The sequence below is a fragment of the Hirundo rustica genome, chromosome 6, assembly GCF_015227805.2.
Source record: "Hirundo rustica isolate bHirRus1 chromosome 6, bHirRus1.pri.v3, whole genome shotgun sequence".
NCBI classification, from domain to species: domain Eukaryota; kingdom Metazoa; phylum Chordata; class Aves; order Passeriformes; family Hirundinidae; genus Hirundo; species Hirundo rustica.
In genome coordinates, this window is record NC_053455.1 from 56397588 (window position 1) to 56414343 (window position 16756).

General features: G+C 37.5%; 1 long non-coding RNA gene across 2 annotated transcripts in view; it reads left to right on the forward strand.

Moving 5' to 3' along the window:
• LOC120754422 (uncharacterized) overlaps positions 1-16756 on the forward strand; it is a 48185-nt gene that overhangs the window by 20617 nt on the left and 10812 nt on the right. The window contains exons 2-3 of one of the 2 annotated variants that reach the window (XR_005701436.2): positions 295-341; positions 5515-6257. This is a non-coding gene — a long non-coding RNA (uncharacterized LOC120754422). Of the gene's footprint in view, positions 1-294; positions 342-5514; positions 6258-16756 lie in introns of those variants that run through there. The other variant, XR_009208005.1, reaches the window with a different exon arrangement.

Here is a 16756-nt window from a genome sequence, read left to right on the forward strand (position 1 = left end):
TATCTCTATGCCTGTATCTCAGGGGTTGTTCAGAGACTTTTAGCCACAGTCTGTGGTTTTCCCTCTGAAGTAGCTATGGAATAACTGACCAAAAACTGCTGAAGTTGCTGAAAAAACTTATTTAAAATTGTGCTCAAGTGAGCCAGGTCTTGTAAAATCTTGAGTTGAAGCTGATGTCGTGGAGCTTAGAGATATTAAATAGTTCACAGAAAACTTTTCAACTTTCTTGCTTTTTAGAACTGTAATCTAGAAAATAACCCCTTTTTAAATTTTTTTTTTATTCCTTTCCTCAAGGGCCCTTCATTCAGAATTGTGTTCCAGTGACTGATTTTAACACTCAGGTAAGAGAACAAATTCATTTTCTCTCTGCAAAGTAATGATTACAAAACAAAAAGAAAAAAATAGAAAAAATTATACCCACTGCAATCACAATCCAAAAAAAGCACAAAACCTTAATAGCAATCACATTCATCGAGATCTTAAGGAGAGGATATGATTGTCCCAAGAACTGCTTATGATTGGTAGAACACGTGGAAATATTTGTCTAGTCTTTAGGTTTGCTTGTGTGTTGCTTTCGGTAGAACATTGTGTGAGATCTGTGGGCTTTTTATAACTCAGTCCTATTGTGGAAGCAGCTCGGGAAAGCAGTGCCACGTGTGCTTGTCCCACAGCTGTATGAATGTCCCTCTCTCAGTTACACCTGCAGCAGCTCTGGCACCCAGATGGGTGCGTGACACACAACAGGTGAGCCCCAAGTACTCCAGAGCAGCACTTTGCATTTGGGATGCTGGTTGCGGTTCTCCACGTTTGGATGACAGGTGAAGTGTGATTTGCCTTTCATGAACAGCTGGGTGGGGTTATGTGCTTTGCTGCTGCTTATTGTGCAAGTGCTGAAGGTTTTTTGCGTGTAAACTCCTGTGACCCATCTTAAAATAAGAAAACTCCTGTAGGAGGAAAGTATGGTAATGTTTTCTGTAAAAGCAAATTTTACCAAGTTTTCTTCAGCTTTTCATAGCTCTGACTGACAATATGCTGTTTTTTTTTAACCTATATGAACCTAGAATGCCAGGAAATAAGAATTCTTGAAAAATACTGGGGTTAGATAGATTTTGCCTCTTGGGTACAAAATGGAGCAAGGACGTGATGTTTGTTTACCATGGTAACACTTGGAACTGAAACCTTGGCTTAACTTGTGTTATTTCACAGTTGGATGAAAGAATACATTAAGAGAGATTTAAATCAGGATTTGAAGCACTGTGCTGCTTGTAGGGTAGCACAGGTCTAGGTGACTGGGTGGGGCACCAGAAAACAAAACAAAAAAACTTGACAAACTTTACTGTTTTCAGATTCTTAGCCATTATTGGTGGTGTTCAGCTCATGGTGGCTGTGCATGCTTGTACAGCCGATAGCTTTGCACCAAAGCTGGCTCTGATTGAGGAAATAATTGGGTAGGGATGCATCCTGCTATGCTATGAGCAGTCCTAAACTATAATATAGATTTGGTCTGTGAACCTATAAAATTGTGTAAAGCAAGGACAGGTGTGGATTGGAATGACAGGTTAGAAGATGTATCCTGCAAGGGATAGATAGCTATTATAAATCAGCTAATACTGGAGAAGCAAAGTAGATGTTGTCTGGTCTCTGCTTAGTTAAAATGAATGGAAATTTTGTGATCAGATCCAGTGAAGAACATGAATAAACACTCCTGAAAGCCCTGTCCCTTGATGCCAGTTCCTTATCCACTTGGCATTGTTTAAATCTGTTGATGCACTTATGAATTGCCTCAGGAGCTGGCTCTTCTGTTTTAATCCAATACACAATTGCACTGAGGTTTTCAAAGCAGATCATTGATTAAAACTTACGGGAAAAAGGGTTTCTAAATTATCTGCATGTTTTGAAAATTTTAGTCTTTGGGTGTTAATGTGCAGTCTTTAATCTGTTCTTAATCAAGTAGAATTCTCACAGGGACTTTTGTTTGTATAAAACTACACAGTTTGATCTTTTGGCAAGAAGGGTTTCCAGGAAACTGGTTGCTGCAAGCGGAATTTATGCAAGAAACTTTCTAAAGTGCATGTGAACAGCATGCACTTTTCTCAGTTAGAAGTAGCTAAATTCCTTTTGCTGATTGTGGTGGTGGGGTTTTGGCGAGCAAGAATATACTAGCAGGTAATTTGAAATGCAAATAAATGGAAATAATTACTTCAGTTGACATTCTGCATGTTTCTAGTTGATGCTTTTTATTTCACAGTTTTTTTTCATCAGTCATTATAATTTTATTTTTCAGTGACTGCTTCTTACAAAATAGAGACAATGTTTACAGGGTAGTGAATATAACTGTGTGTGCTGCTTCTCTTTCTGAAGAGGCATTCTCAGAAAGATGAGTGCCATAATCTCCTGTCTAAGCACCATCAGCAATGGTGTATTCACCTGAATTTTAACTCCAAAATTCTGTGTGTCTGTATATTTTTGCAAAGATATTTGTGGCTCAAACCAAAATGCAACTCTACTGTTAAGAAAATCCAGTTTACAGGCTTGAAAGAAAGTAATATTATGCATTTTCTTTTTGGCAATTCAGATGATCCCTTATTTATTTTGAAGTGAGGCATAGCTACTCTTCAGATTTATTTTATGTAAAACATCGAAAAATTACATATACAAGGGGAAAAAAAAGAAAGCAAGATGTTCTGCTGTGATTCAAATCCTGCAAGACAAGAATTTCCAAGTCTATTTTTTTTTTTTTTCAGTGAAATAGTGGTGATAGGGGGCAACATCCCACTCTTGAAGTCTGGAAAAAATGTACAGGGACACCACTACCTTACAGGATGCAGTACTGCAATTAAAGTAGGCCTAAAGCTTTTGTTATTTAAAGCACAGGGAAATTGCAATCCTGTAAATTCCAACACCAAAAAATTCCAGATGCACTGCTTTCCTTACAGCTCTTGTGCGCCAGTTGGATGTTTTTTGCATCAATACTTCTGGAGCCAGGCTCTAATTTTGAAAATGCTTTGAACTGTAGTTAACCTCACTTCTGTTTAGAAATTATTCTCAGTTAAAGGTACTTCTGAGAAGTGTCCACTGCCCTTTTGGATTCTTTCAGGATATTGAATGAGGGAACTCTCATAAAAGAAATAAAAGAAGAATGGGAAACACTTGATTAAACAATAAGTCTATGAATGTGTAGCTCCCCTACAGAACTGTCTTTCCTAACACCAGCATAACTTTTATTTCTGTAAGAGTTCCTTGGTTTTGGTGGTGATTTATCTGGAGAACTACGCAAACAAATATCTGGTGGGAAATGGAAAAACCAGGTGGCATTTGTCATGAGATAGTTTTAAATTTTTCCTGCTGACATAGTGACAAATGTCTGTCTCACACTTAAAATTTACAGGGTTCTCCTGACCTGTGGCATGATCCTGTCATACTTCTTGCTATGCCTTATCTGGCAAATCAGTAAAATCCTGCCACAGGATGGGGCCTAGATTCAGCAGAATTCATCTCCATTTTTACTGAGTGCCAATGTTGAGTCTTGATCAAGAGGTATTGAGGAAATTCATGCATTATTTATGTCTGTCTGTGTGGAGAATGATTTTCACAATATATTTGTGTACGGGAGTCAAAATGATTAATGGAAACAGAGCAGTCACTTTATGAGGTAGAGACAAGGCTGGGAAAAAAGGCAGCTAGGAGATAATAAGGCTGAAAGTTGATATGATCAATGTTCACAAAATCATGAAGGTCATGGGTAAAACGAATACAGAGTTGTTATTTCCCTATCCTGCAATGTTTGAGCTGCAGTGTATTGATGAAAATACGAGGAGTTTGGTTTAAAGCTTACGAGAAAGCGCTTGGAATTCTGAGATTTATTGCCAAAGTAGGATGTGGAGGCAGATTCAAATTCATCGCCAGCAGGTTCATGCAAAGACACCAAGGGAATAGGCAAGGGTGTACTTTCCAATATCTTTCACCTAATAAGATGCCAGTGAAACATCCCAAGAGGGTATCCTTATGTTCCAGCATTTTTAATCTTCTGTATATTAAAAACTGTACCTATAGATAAAGCCTAGGATTTGAAAGGAGATTTTCATTTCAGCTGGATTAATGCTTCATTATTCCATGAGTAGAATAATAAGAAACTCTTTCAAGAGGGGTGGTCTCAATCTGGAATGTGCAGCAGAAATCCACCATTGAATAATTCTTCAGTGTATTGCATGTGCATCAACAAAGGAATGCTAAGAAATTCTGAGGTAAATTTTTTGCAGAGTCTAAATATGACTGTGTTGGCCTGGTAATCCTAGCATCTTGCTGCTTTAGTCTTGCTGTCCCCACAACAGGACGCTTGAAATACAAAGCAGGTTGCAGCTGAGCTAGATGGGGTGTTTTGATGGCTGGAGCATGGAGTATTTTTGTGGAACAGACATTTTTTCATAATGAAATAGTTGCTGCTGTGTGTTTGGCAGCAGAACAATCGTGGAGGAGACATCTCAGTGTCAATGTGAGCTTGTAACAAACACCTGCCTCTGTGGGACCATGGGCTGTTGCGTGATTGTAACAGGAGAATTTCAGTGTTCTCACGTGTCAAGTACCACTTCATATAAAGGATTAGTATCTTACTGATGTCTCATAATGGACATTTGTCTCTGGATTGCCTGGAATGGTGACAGCTCTGAAACAAGTGTTCTGAAGGGGCCTCTCAAGATATCAGAGACTAGATTCTCAAAAATCCTGTGTGTTTTAATACTAATAGTTAATATCTGATTTTGTTAACTTTCTATACAATGCATCTTTAGAGTTTGACAGGTCATATCAAAGTTTCTGTGGTCTTGTCTTCTCTAACTTTAACCTAAGCTCTATGAAAGTGAGGGCCTGTTCTGTCTTGGGAAACTTAAAGTGAACCTGATCAGCTTGTCGTACTCATCTGCTTTTCTTTGCTGTGCTGTACTTTTATCTACCCCTAAGGCATTCTGATTTACAACTCCTTTTTTACTAGGCTATTAAAGAGATTTTGTGCAATGACTTTGGTTTATTATCTGATGCTCTGAAACACTGTGTCAGATAGAGCAGCATGCATCAACTGGAAATTGATTTGAGGCAGGTTTTTTTTCCTTGTTTTGATTATTTGTTTTAGAGGGCTTTTTTTTCTGAATTAAAATTTGTCTGATAAATTAAGCAGGTGCTTTTTGTGACCTTCCCACATGGTGAAGTGTATAGATGAAGGGGAAATGGGAGCTTTCTGGGATTCACTGTATGCCATGGATTTGAGTTTTCTTCTTGTTTCCTTTTGTAACAAAAGAGGTGGGCCTCTCCCATTAAAAAGTGTATTAAGGATCAAAAATTCACGATGAAAGGAAAAGGTGGTTGAATTGCAGTTGCAAATATTTTTAATTAAATTGTTAGACTTTCATTAATGTGAGTAACAGAGATGATCCCTTGTTGCAGGAGATTTTAATGAACTTTATTTATGGAGTACATGAACAGCCTGAAGTTTTTTTTCCTTTATCCACCATTTTCTCATAGGGCATAAGACTCCCGTTTCTCTAGTGGTGGTCGGCTGCAGCTGGAATATTCTTCAACCCTGACAGAAAGATTTCTGACCTTGAATCAGTGATTCTGGCTGCAAGTAAAACCTGAATGAATTGATTGGACCAGAGAACAATTGACAGCTGTAGCACAAATCTGAGTCTGATGAACATTGAATCTCTTATGATTGAGACCTCAGGCTGCAAAAAATCAGACAGTCCATCAGAAATCTCATACTTTTTCCTGGCAGTGGATTTCTGGGAATAAAGTCAGAAGATTTTTAGAAAACATATGAAGAGAAACTAAATTCTGTAATGAAGTAATGGATAGGGTAGTAAGGGGATAAATTCTTGGGTATTTGATTTCTTATAGGAAAAATTCTAGTTTCTAAGAAAGAATTTTGAAATAGTCAGGAATATGAGAGAATGTGCAAACTCTCTCACAAAGCAGAGAAAGGGCATAAAATACTGTCCTGGACACACTGGCAAGAAGCTTCCAGGAGTTTAAGACTAAGAGAAGAAATGTGTAAGGCATGAAAATCCACAATTTTGGCTGAATATCTGTTCTTACACCCCTGCGGTCTTGAAGCCTTTCATGACATGGAATGAGGGTGTAATTTCTCTGACTATTCTGTAGCATGTCTGTAAGTAGTATTTTGTAATTTTCTGTAATGGTTTAATTTTTCTCAGCTGATACATGTTCTAGCTAAAAAAGAGAGCTTGAATAGATGTGTCACCATAAAAGAGGAGTAGTTAATGTATGGAGAACTTTCTGATCCACAGAACTGTGGTAGCATGAGCATTGGGCAGTGCTGGATCCTGGCTTCTTGAAGCCATTTCTGAGCAACAAAGAAAACTTGCTTGGTTAAAAAGAACGTGTTGTACATGTCACACAGTTCTTAAATGAAAAAAAAAGTTGTTGACAACTGACAGCTTGGGTTCTTGTGTGTTACAGTTATTTCCCACTAAGAAATGATGTTTCGAATAACCTGGTACCTCAGGCTAGAGTGCCTTGTAAAAGCAGAAATATTGCCTGTGGCTGCATTATGGATGTTGAAAATTGTGTGGTTCTGTGACTGCCAGTCCCATTAGAAGCTCTGTAGAGATCAATAATTGTGATGAAAAAGCACGTTTTCATGCTGGAAAACAGATGCTTTATAGACAATTAAAAAAATAAAAAAGCCCCACGTTTTCTAAATCAGAAAATATTTATAACAAATATTTTTGGTTATATACATTTGAATTAAAGAATTAATTTAATTACATTGAGGTCTAAGTGGTAAAGTATTACATGTGCTCTGTAGCCAATATTCTTTTTTGTTCTTTGTGTTCTTTGCGCCTTTCATGTTATTGGATTGAAGCATTCTGCTGACCGGTGTCCTGCCAGTAAGGCTTTGTGTCAGAATTCCATTTGTGTTTTAAGGTAATCATTACCTGGAGGGGATTTGTGACTGAAGGAGTCAGTGGGATTTTCTTTGTTTTATGTCCTGCTCTGCATGGACTAACAAGAGTATGAAAATATTGAGTATGGCTCCAGTGGCGGGTGGTTCCAGGGCTTAGCTTGGGATTTCTTGCTTTGGCATTAATTTGGCATTTTATTAAATTGTGGTTCATACCAACTGCTCACAGTCACTGGAACCAGGAGGATGGCTGGGCCTGGGCTCTCATGGGGGTGCTGTGCTCAGCCCTTACACTAGAGCTCAGTAAAGATTTAGTGATTACATGTGTGTCAAAGATACTTTCAAGAGGATTAAGATCACCTCTCTTGAGGTGGAAAATGTGGGTCTGAATGTGCCAGAGGCTTCCGAAGGAAGATGTAGGACCTCCTTCCTTGAGACACTCAAAATTCACTGAATCATGGAACAGTTGGGGTTGGAAGGGACCTCTAGTCTAACCCAAAATTTAATGAGACAAGATCCTAATAAGGAACTTATCCTTGAAGTTATCCCTGCTTTGAGGAGGTGGTAACAAGAAGCAAATGTATAAATTCCACTATAAATTTGTGATTTCATAATAATTTCAAAAAACTCATAATAAACATCTGTGAGATTTCTCTTTGCTGCTTCTCGGGAATTCCCTCCATACGAATTAAAAATCCTCCCAGCCCCTGTGTTTGCAGACTATTAATCCAAGTCTGGATGCTATTTTGCTGTTCCTGGGAGCAAGTACCAAAGTATTTTTGTGTAGCCTAAATGCCTGAAAATGTGACTTTTGGAAAAGAAAACAATATTTATGTCCTTTCCTGATGTTTCAGAGGAATAGCTTGTATGATTAAAGGGAAATTCTGTAACATGTGGACTTATTTTCAAAATTACACAGATTTATGAAAAAAAGAAGAAGTGTTAGGACACATGGAAAAAATAAAGCCTTGAAGCAAAGCAATCCATTATGAAATACTTCAGTAAAAATATTCCTTTGATGTTAATTTTTATGGAAATATTGTTTAAAGTTTCATGTACTTTCAGAGAGGTAGGATATGATTTTATGTTAGTTGTTAAACAGGTCATTAATATTCAGTGCCAAAGTCATTATTTTTCAGCAAGTAATATAATTCCAAGCTGTGCAGAGAGAAGGAGTGAGTCTGTGGGGCGCATGCTGAGAAATGCGCGTGTTTGTCAAGGTATCGGATGTTCATGGGCACTGAAAATCCGTCATCCTGAGAATGTTCTATTCTAGTGCATTTTAATGAGTGCTGCTGAAGCTCTGAATGGTCTGTCAGCACTTTTATTAGGCATCTTATTATTAGGGAGTTTATAGCTTGGATGTAAAGCCTTGCTGTAGGCTAAAAGTAGTTAAATAGTATTTTCAGAGCACTGTTTTGTGCCAAATTTAATTCAGATAGCTTTAGGCATTTTTCCATGTTCATATCAGAAGGCAATATTCAAGTTCTGATTGAAATCTTTTGAAGTAGGGCAAGGCAAAATACAAATGGCCTAGACCTGCAGCTTCACTCATAGGAGGCAGTAAGACAGCCTAGTGCAGCAGAATGTATTTTTCATGGAATAACCATATACAGGGGCTGCAGCAGTGGGACCCAGTGCTTCAGGGTGAATGATGAAGTCCTTATTGAAACAGAATCCTGGTTTGCCTGGGTAGGGTCCTCAGAACTGGAGTACCCTGAGGCAGGCTGTGGAAGCTCTAAGTGACTCCCTCTGACAGAAATAGATGACATTGTTTCAAATGAAAACTATTAATTTGAGATGCTGTTGAAATGTCCTGCTGCTTTTTTTCTGAGTACTACTCAGAGAACAGCTTAGCAGAGTAGGGAGCTCGCAGTGCTGTTTTCCTTTTGTACATGGAACAAATGCTCTCGTTTTGTACACCAGCAATCGCAGTTTGCTGGGGCTGTTCTGCCAAATCAAAGCAAAGAATTTTCAGGAGGAGGTGACAAAAAGTACTGCATCATTTTATTTTCACTTCAAGACCTTGGACATGGAAGTATGTATTAATCTTAACGAAGATTGTTGTCAGAGAAGTTGCATATGCCTGTTGCTAAAGAATCTAAGCTTAACAGGAAAAAAAAAAAGATAAAATATAATAATTTCTGTGAAATGTACCAAGTGCTTGTTTTATTTCAGCACAACACGAGGGGACAGATTGCCACATGGAGTACATGTTGCTTCAGTAATTCTCACAAAGTCTTTCATCAGCTGCCAGTCACAGGCAAGTTCCTGAGGGTGAAAAAATTTCCCCATGTTCTTGTCAGCAGTGCAATGTCTGGAGAAACTTTTCTGAACTGATTGGCATGCCTTCCTCCCAAACCAGCATGCTGTGGAAATCTCTGGTTGGTTAAAAAAGCTCTGTCATGTAGCAGTGTCACCCTGGCCACGAGTCCTGGTCTGTGCAGGCTACTGGGTGTCAATGGATACGGCTGTGGAGCATGTTGAAGTAGAAATTGTAGAGGTAGACAGATTTTATTATCCTGTTGCTGGTTGGTTGGAATTTTCTGGTTCTGTGGTGTTTGTTTGTTTTTTCTTTTTTCTTTCCATAATAGTTTTAGGTAGCTTCTGTGGGAATCCAACTGCAGTGGAACATGAATTATGTAGAAACCCAATTTATGCAATTTTTGGCCAAAAGGTAATTTGTAAGTTTTTGCAGGTTAAATAATTGTTTTTAAAATTAGCAATGAGTGAATATTAAAGGTGAAACCCAAGCACCTCTGAATGCAGACAGTAATCTAATTTTGAAAATGTGGATGTGATTAATTGCATCAGGCAATTAAACATTACAGCTGTGCTAAATGTTGGACAATGTGAGAGTATCAACCTCTTCAGTTCTTCCACGCTATTACAGTGGAGAGTCCTCTGTGTGGTAGCTTTCAATTGGAACCACGGGTTATTCCTGTTGTTGAGTTTTCAGCAGACCGATGGAAAAATGTAACAGATAAAGGGCTTTAAAAAATTATTTCATAGTCTTTCTTCTCAATAAAAATTAGGTAGATGATGTTTGGATTTCGAGAACACCTTCAAAGTAAAGGAACTGTCAGCTGCAATTTAAAATATACCTTTTCTCCTGTCCTGCTAAAGGAACTTGTTTATCCAACATCCAAGGCAACTGCATTTTCCTTCAAGTGTTTGCTTCAGTATTTTCCTGCACAGAAAACCTAATATGTGGCCCCTAAGCTGCATGGTTTATGAGAGCTCATCTGAAATATCTATTGATTTGTGGAAACAGGACTGGGTTTTTGTCCTTCAGTATTTAATTTGTTTTCGGTATTTTTTTCATGAAGGGTTATTTTTGCCGTGGATGAAGTAGGTTGCTTTTTTCTGTACATGTTTAAGGTTTCAATTAAATATCCAACAGAACAAATATTAAGGTAACAGAGGCAAAGACACTTGAGGTACAGACAGCTAGAACTAAAAGGTACTTGGATCACAGGATGTGATTCAGTCTACAGCATTAATATCTGTTCTATACCTAGAAAACTTTTTTTTACAACTTGAGGAAATACTGCTATTTTTGAGCCATTTTAATGCTTTTGTGTCTTTGAAAGAAACTCGTCAACAGTTTTGGAAATGTAAGGGCTGGAGGAGGGAGACTGGCATAGAGGGTGGTCATGTTTTCTGCGCTTCCTTAGGCAATCAAGCTTAAAACAAGAAGGGAGATCTGTACTTACACCAAGTTTGATTACATATTTCAAAGCCCAACTTTGTGTGGAAGTGCTTTGATGAATTTTTAAACAGTCTCACAGAAATTCCGGAAAAACATTAGTACTGCCTGTTACTTCAAAAAAGTAGTACTCAGTTAAGGTACTTTTTCATGAATTAGTAGATTTTTCCTGTTTTTTTTTTTTTTTTTGTAATTCCAGATGCTAACTTTTCATAATTCCATCCTTGTTTCAGACATGATAATTGAGCATAAGAAAATTAAAGTAGGTGTTGAAAGAATATCTATATTCATAGAATATGTATATTAAGTCCACAGGGATAAAAAAAAAAAAAAAAATTGCTGTTGTTTTAAACAAATTAGAGGCATAGGATGAATACCTTATTTACATCATTGCAGATCCTTATCAAGTCTGTCTTGCTTTTATGTATATGCAGAAACAAATTCTGTGGCTGAGGGGCATTCTCCGGGTGGGGTGATGTGAGGACAGAAAGGAAAAATTATATTCTGTTGGATATATACCCCAGCAACTGCTAAGGACTAGTCAGAGGAAATCAGGAAAAAGATTGATGAGACTACAAAAATAAAAGAAATATGCCAAAGAGAGGTGTTTTAAGTGCTGGTGACACAAAAAGGGATAGAAGAGAGTGGTTGATGAGTTATACACAAGTTTTCCTACTTTCAGGTGTTGACAATTCTGCCAGCATCTGTGCTGCCTGTTGGAAAGGGTCTAGTAATTCACTTGAACTTCTGAACTTACAGTATTTATTTTTAGCTTATATCTTACCTTTAACACCTGTAACTTTTCTTGTAGTCTGAAATATGTCGAACTGTTGTTATATAAGCCCTGTAAACAGTGCTGATTAGACAATGCCTCTTTTTCTAGTTCAGAAGCAGAAAGAGCCATTAGGTTTTTCCAACGTGACTTTTTGCATCTCACAGTCCATTACATTTCATCCGGATACCCCATTTTACAGAGGAAGATTGCAGTAAACAAGTAAATTAAGCCAATTAATCTGGGAGATATTACTTTGTGCAACACACCGAGTAGCAGGGATCAAGATGCATTTGCTTTCAAGTATCTGCAGCAGCCAAAAAAAATGGAGTGAGATATGCCTAGGTGGTATCAATTGCTGTTTGATAGATATTTCTGTTGCATTCCAGCTTCCCCTTAATCTAGCATCTCTATTAAAGAGAGTACCTGACAGCTGGTGATGTTCTTATTTTTTCATTATCAGGTAGGATTTCTTGAAACAATAATGGATGTCTCCAAAGTCAAGAGTAGCGATAATTCTTTAAATATCTTTACTGGTCTTGTGGCTTGGAGTATGTGCTTGTCCCTTCCATTTGTAAATTAAGATTTTTTTTTTTTTTTAATTTATTTTAAGTGGTTCTGTGCCATTTTATTGTAAATCCCTTCTTTCTTAGGTCTTTAAAACAATTGCAATTGGTGTTTTACTTGTGTTTACTTGTGACTTTACTTGAGTAAGATAGTGTTAGAGCACTTAGCTGCATTCTTTTTTTCTCAACTTCCTATTCTTTTAGCTTCCCTGCCAACCCTCAAAGACCTGTCCTATGGTGAGGGATTTTCTGAGCTTAGTTTTGAGATATTGCTCTTAGAGGAAAAAGGCAAACTCCCCGAAAAGATAAAGCAAGAATCCTAAAAATGGATGCAAGATGCATCTTAAACCTTTCCTAACTGATTGCAGGCACTCTCAGTTGTAGCGTCAATGCCAGCGCAGGATGTGGCTATCCAGTGTAACCACAAGGAAGATCATCAGGAGGAAAGAAATACGGCCTCAAGCTGCAGGTTCACATTAAAATCTGCATTTGATTTTGTTTGCTGGCAATAAGAAGGCAGACCCTTAGTTCAGTTCTGTCTTGAAGACTTAAAATTTCACAGGTTATTCTTCCTAAAGGCTAAAAAGAAACTATAACATTTGTTGTTTCTGAGCAGAAGAATTGCTTTCAGCAGAGGCAAGCAAACTGAGAGGAAACAGGAAATGTCAAATAATTGGGCATATGAGAAATTTGATTTTCTATTACTGCTTGTTTGCAATTGCTCATAGCTTGAGATGGTCTAATTCACAGGTTACACCAACCTCACACCTCCACAAGCTGCTCTTGGATCTAGAGGGAAAGGGAATGTTGTGATAATACAGTCCATCTCTGTGGTTTTGCATACTTCATATTTCAGGTACTAGCTAAGTAAGGTGAACAGTGGTAACCTTAGTAAGTAGCAGGTGTTGAGCCATTTCCCTGTGCAAGAACGGACATTTATTTGACCATATTTTTCCCGCTGGTTCACTAGTAGGATGTTCTCAGTTTGTGGCACACTGAATGAAATTTGGGAATGTAAAACTTTCTTAGGTTCGTGACTTTAATTTTTCAAGACTTTAAAGTACTTTTTGACAACTGGCAGATAGCTCTACAATTTACCAGAAAAAGACCATCACACTGTGAGGAGACATTTAAGTGCATATTTGTTATGTTAAAAATAAGTCCAATTATCATTCTTTGTATCACAGCAGGCACTTTACAGAAATTTAATTTGTGAAAACAGAGAAGAGTGTGTCCATCAAGGAATATATTTTAAAAATCAATATAGCAAGTAGATGTGTATAACTTCACTCCATCTATTCTCTTTTGCCGTATGTTTTTATGTCCCCATTCTGTCAGTCTGCAGTTTTAAACAAACGGTTCCAAATGCCACCGATATTTTTGCTTAAAAGACAGAATCTGTAACCCTTCAGAGATTGTATTAATAGCTGCAGCGCTTTGCAGTACGTGGTATTTCAGCATTTTCCTTATGTGCACAACCTAGGAGCACTAAATCCGTAATCACTAACCTTTCTTTTCTTACTAAAAAACATTGTTAAATTAAACGATGCATTATTAATAAGTATTCTTGAAAATGGAATCTAGGAAATTTAATGCACTTTACATTCTATTACAAAGAATAAGCTACACTGAATTTCTCTGTCCACCTGTTCTGGCACTACAATGCTTCCCTGCTTATTGTTCACATGGCTGATTATTTTAGCTTAAGTTTTTGCTGACTGTTTGCTTATTCCTTTGCAAGTATGCACCCATAGGCAAAGGAATTCAAGGACAGGTTGGATGGAGCCCTGAGCAACCTGGTCTATTTTTAATTTCATAAACATATCCAATAGGTATTATAAGTTTTCCGTTCATACCTTAAAGCTTAATAATGAAGAAGGATTATCATATTCAAAGATACCTTTCCAAACCACTTTATTTTTGGGGGTGGGGTGTGTATTTTGAGGAATGTTGTGTAAACTTTCTATGTTCTTCAGTATTACCTGGAACTTTTAACTCCACTGCTGGAGCTTTGTGGTGCCAAGCCAGAGGGATCTTTGGATATTTTAAATAATTTTCTTGAAGTTTGGACACAGGTTATTTATCATCAAATCAGGGCTTTAATATGGCATTGATTATAGAATGTCATATGTGGAAGTCTGTTATGAGCTTTGCATCTCCTTTCTTCTTTTGATATTATAAAAACATTGGCATGCATGATTTTAGTTTAGTTTCTTTTCAAGGAGGAATAATGTCTCTCTAGTGAGCTGGTAATAAAAGGAGAACTGCTCAAAACATTTGCAATTTATGCAGCCTCATGGGAATGCATTTTGTATTTTGTAGACCTATCCGGGCAAATAAAGTAATTGCTCACCACAGCAAATGTCTCCTGAGTTCCACAGCTCTCAGGAGCTACCAGTTTTTCATCTTAAATGGGTAACTATCCTGAGTTTTGACAAGTCTGCCTACCTGGACTTTAACTTATGTGTTCAGTTCTCATTTTGAAGAATATATATTGTGTAATACATACTAAAGCTTGCATCTTGTGGACTCATTCAATGGCCATTGCACATAAAGAGGAGATCCAAGATATTGTAAGATAAAGTCAGTTTATCTTGTGAATGAAGCACACTGGTGCTTTTGGGGAGATAGAGGCATGAAGCAATTTAAAAATATCTTAAGAAAGAAAACAACAAAAAAAATGAAAACGTTCTTTGCAAGGCTATTGTTGTGTTAAAGAACACAAAGCTTGTGTTTGAAAAACCCACATATGCTTGGATGGCATTGAGATTGTCCTTGTGCGTGGATTTTTTTAAGTGGTACCAAAGGAGATGTTACATAGCTAAAATATGATAAAAAGACTTTTCTGTTTAACTGTTCAGTGGAAACCTAAGATACGTTGCTGTACTCCTTGATTCTTTTCTCTAATATGAAGTTCTGAATCCACATTATACAGATTATCTTCTGGAAGCATTTATAAGCAGAGCAGTGTTTGGTGGTAAAATGGATGATGTGGTGATTCAGGCTTCTCTTTAGAGCTGTGGCTGGAGGTAATGGAAAACCCAGATGTGCTAACGATGCTGGAAAAGCTGGAGCAGATTTGCTGGAAGTTTTGTAGGCACTCTAAAACCGCTGCTGTATTCTAGGCACCAGCTTTGTTGACTGCCTAGTGGTGGGTCTGATTTGGAGGCGCTAGACTTCCATAGCTCATTAAATAACTCAATTTCTTGGGGGAAGCTGTTAAGTGTCTGCCTCTGTAATAAGGTTTATATTTTAAATTAGTTAACTTACTGGTGTCCAGGATGATGCATTTCTGCCTCCTGATTTCTAAATAAGCCTTTTCACATGCTTGTGTAGTGTCTAGCAGCAGTAACAGGTATTATCCATAAGCAAACACCAAGGAACAAAGTGGTACATTTGTATTAGGCTTTAGTTTGGAAATTTTTCTTCATGCTGTCAAATCATGAACTCTGGAGCTGAAGAGAAATTTTCTGTTTTGACCAGAGGATTTTGTTTCATTTCCACCAAACAAGCAAATCTTGGCACAACTGCAGCCACTCATTTTTTTAAGGCAGAATTTCCTATCAAAACAAGGGAAGGTGTCATGCCACGTTCCCTTACCCCACAAAAGTTACAGTAGGCTGGGGGCTATTGCTAATATTCGCCAAGAGTTAGCTATTCCAGTACAAAAGCTAGCCTCTTCCTATTCGAAACATAAATTTAAGTCTTTAAACCTCCCTTTCCTGAGTACTCTAAACAAAATTATCTCAGTTTTGAGAATATAAGTGGGCATAGGCTTAACAGCTTTTAAAAGTCTCAACCTGGCTTTACTGAAGCAACTGAGATATTTGTGTAAAGCAGGAAAACTCTTTATTTTTCCATCTCATCATGACTGTATTATATCTAGCAGCATTTTGCTCTAGATGTCCAGCTGTGTAAATATGTTGCTTGAAAGAGAAAACTTCATATTTAATGATTCCACATTGAACTTTTGGGAAAGTAAATTATGTGACTGTTGTAGCACTAATCTTTTCAACTTATATTAATCAATTTCTTTGATTAAATGACAAATAATTTTCTTTTGTACTAAGTTATACACAGAGCTTCCACTCTGTAGTTCCACACTTCCTTTTGGAACCTTTTGGTGCAATGATTAAAGATCTGATTTTTAGTGTTTTTGATGCCTTTTGACACCTTTTTCCTATTGCCTGTGCTATGCACTGCAATGTCAAGGATAAATAATTGGCTAGAATAGTGGATTTTATATAAATTATTCTGTAAGTGGTATAAAATATGTAAGCAATTTAAAGAAATCTTGAGGGGCAGTGGCATTTAACATTCCATGAAACATGCTCAAGTCAAAAATTTCCCAGATGCTTTCATTTGCCATTCTAAGTACAAATTAAGAGTTGTCAGGAAAGATTTTCCAACTTAAAAAGCTCAAAAAAAATGGAAAGTGAGAGGTTAAAAGGGAGCAAAGCCTCTCTGGAGAAGATGTCCAAACAGCAAGTGGGTTGTTGGTGTCTCTCAGGGAGGAGTCTCAAAATCATAGAATATTTGGGGTTGAAAAGGACCTCTAAAGACCATTGAATCCAGCCCCCACTATTCCTTTATCTCTAAGCTGTTCTCAGCTTTACTGCCCCAAGGTAAGAACCCAACAGAGATGTTTTTCTCTCTTATTTAGGGGGGCAAAAAAAAGGGCTTCTGTGCAGAGAAAATGGCCAGGAATATAGAGCACTAGGCATGTACCCATGAAAGAAATTAAATGCTCTGCTATATCCTCCCAAGAGAGAAGAAAGATGCAAGCTGCATGG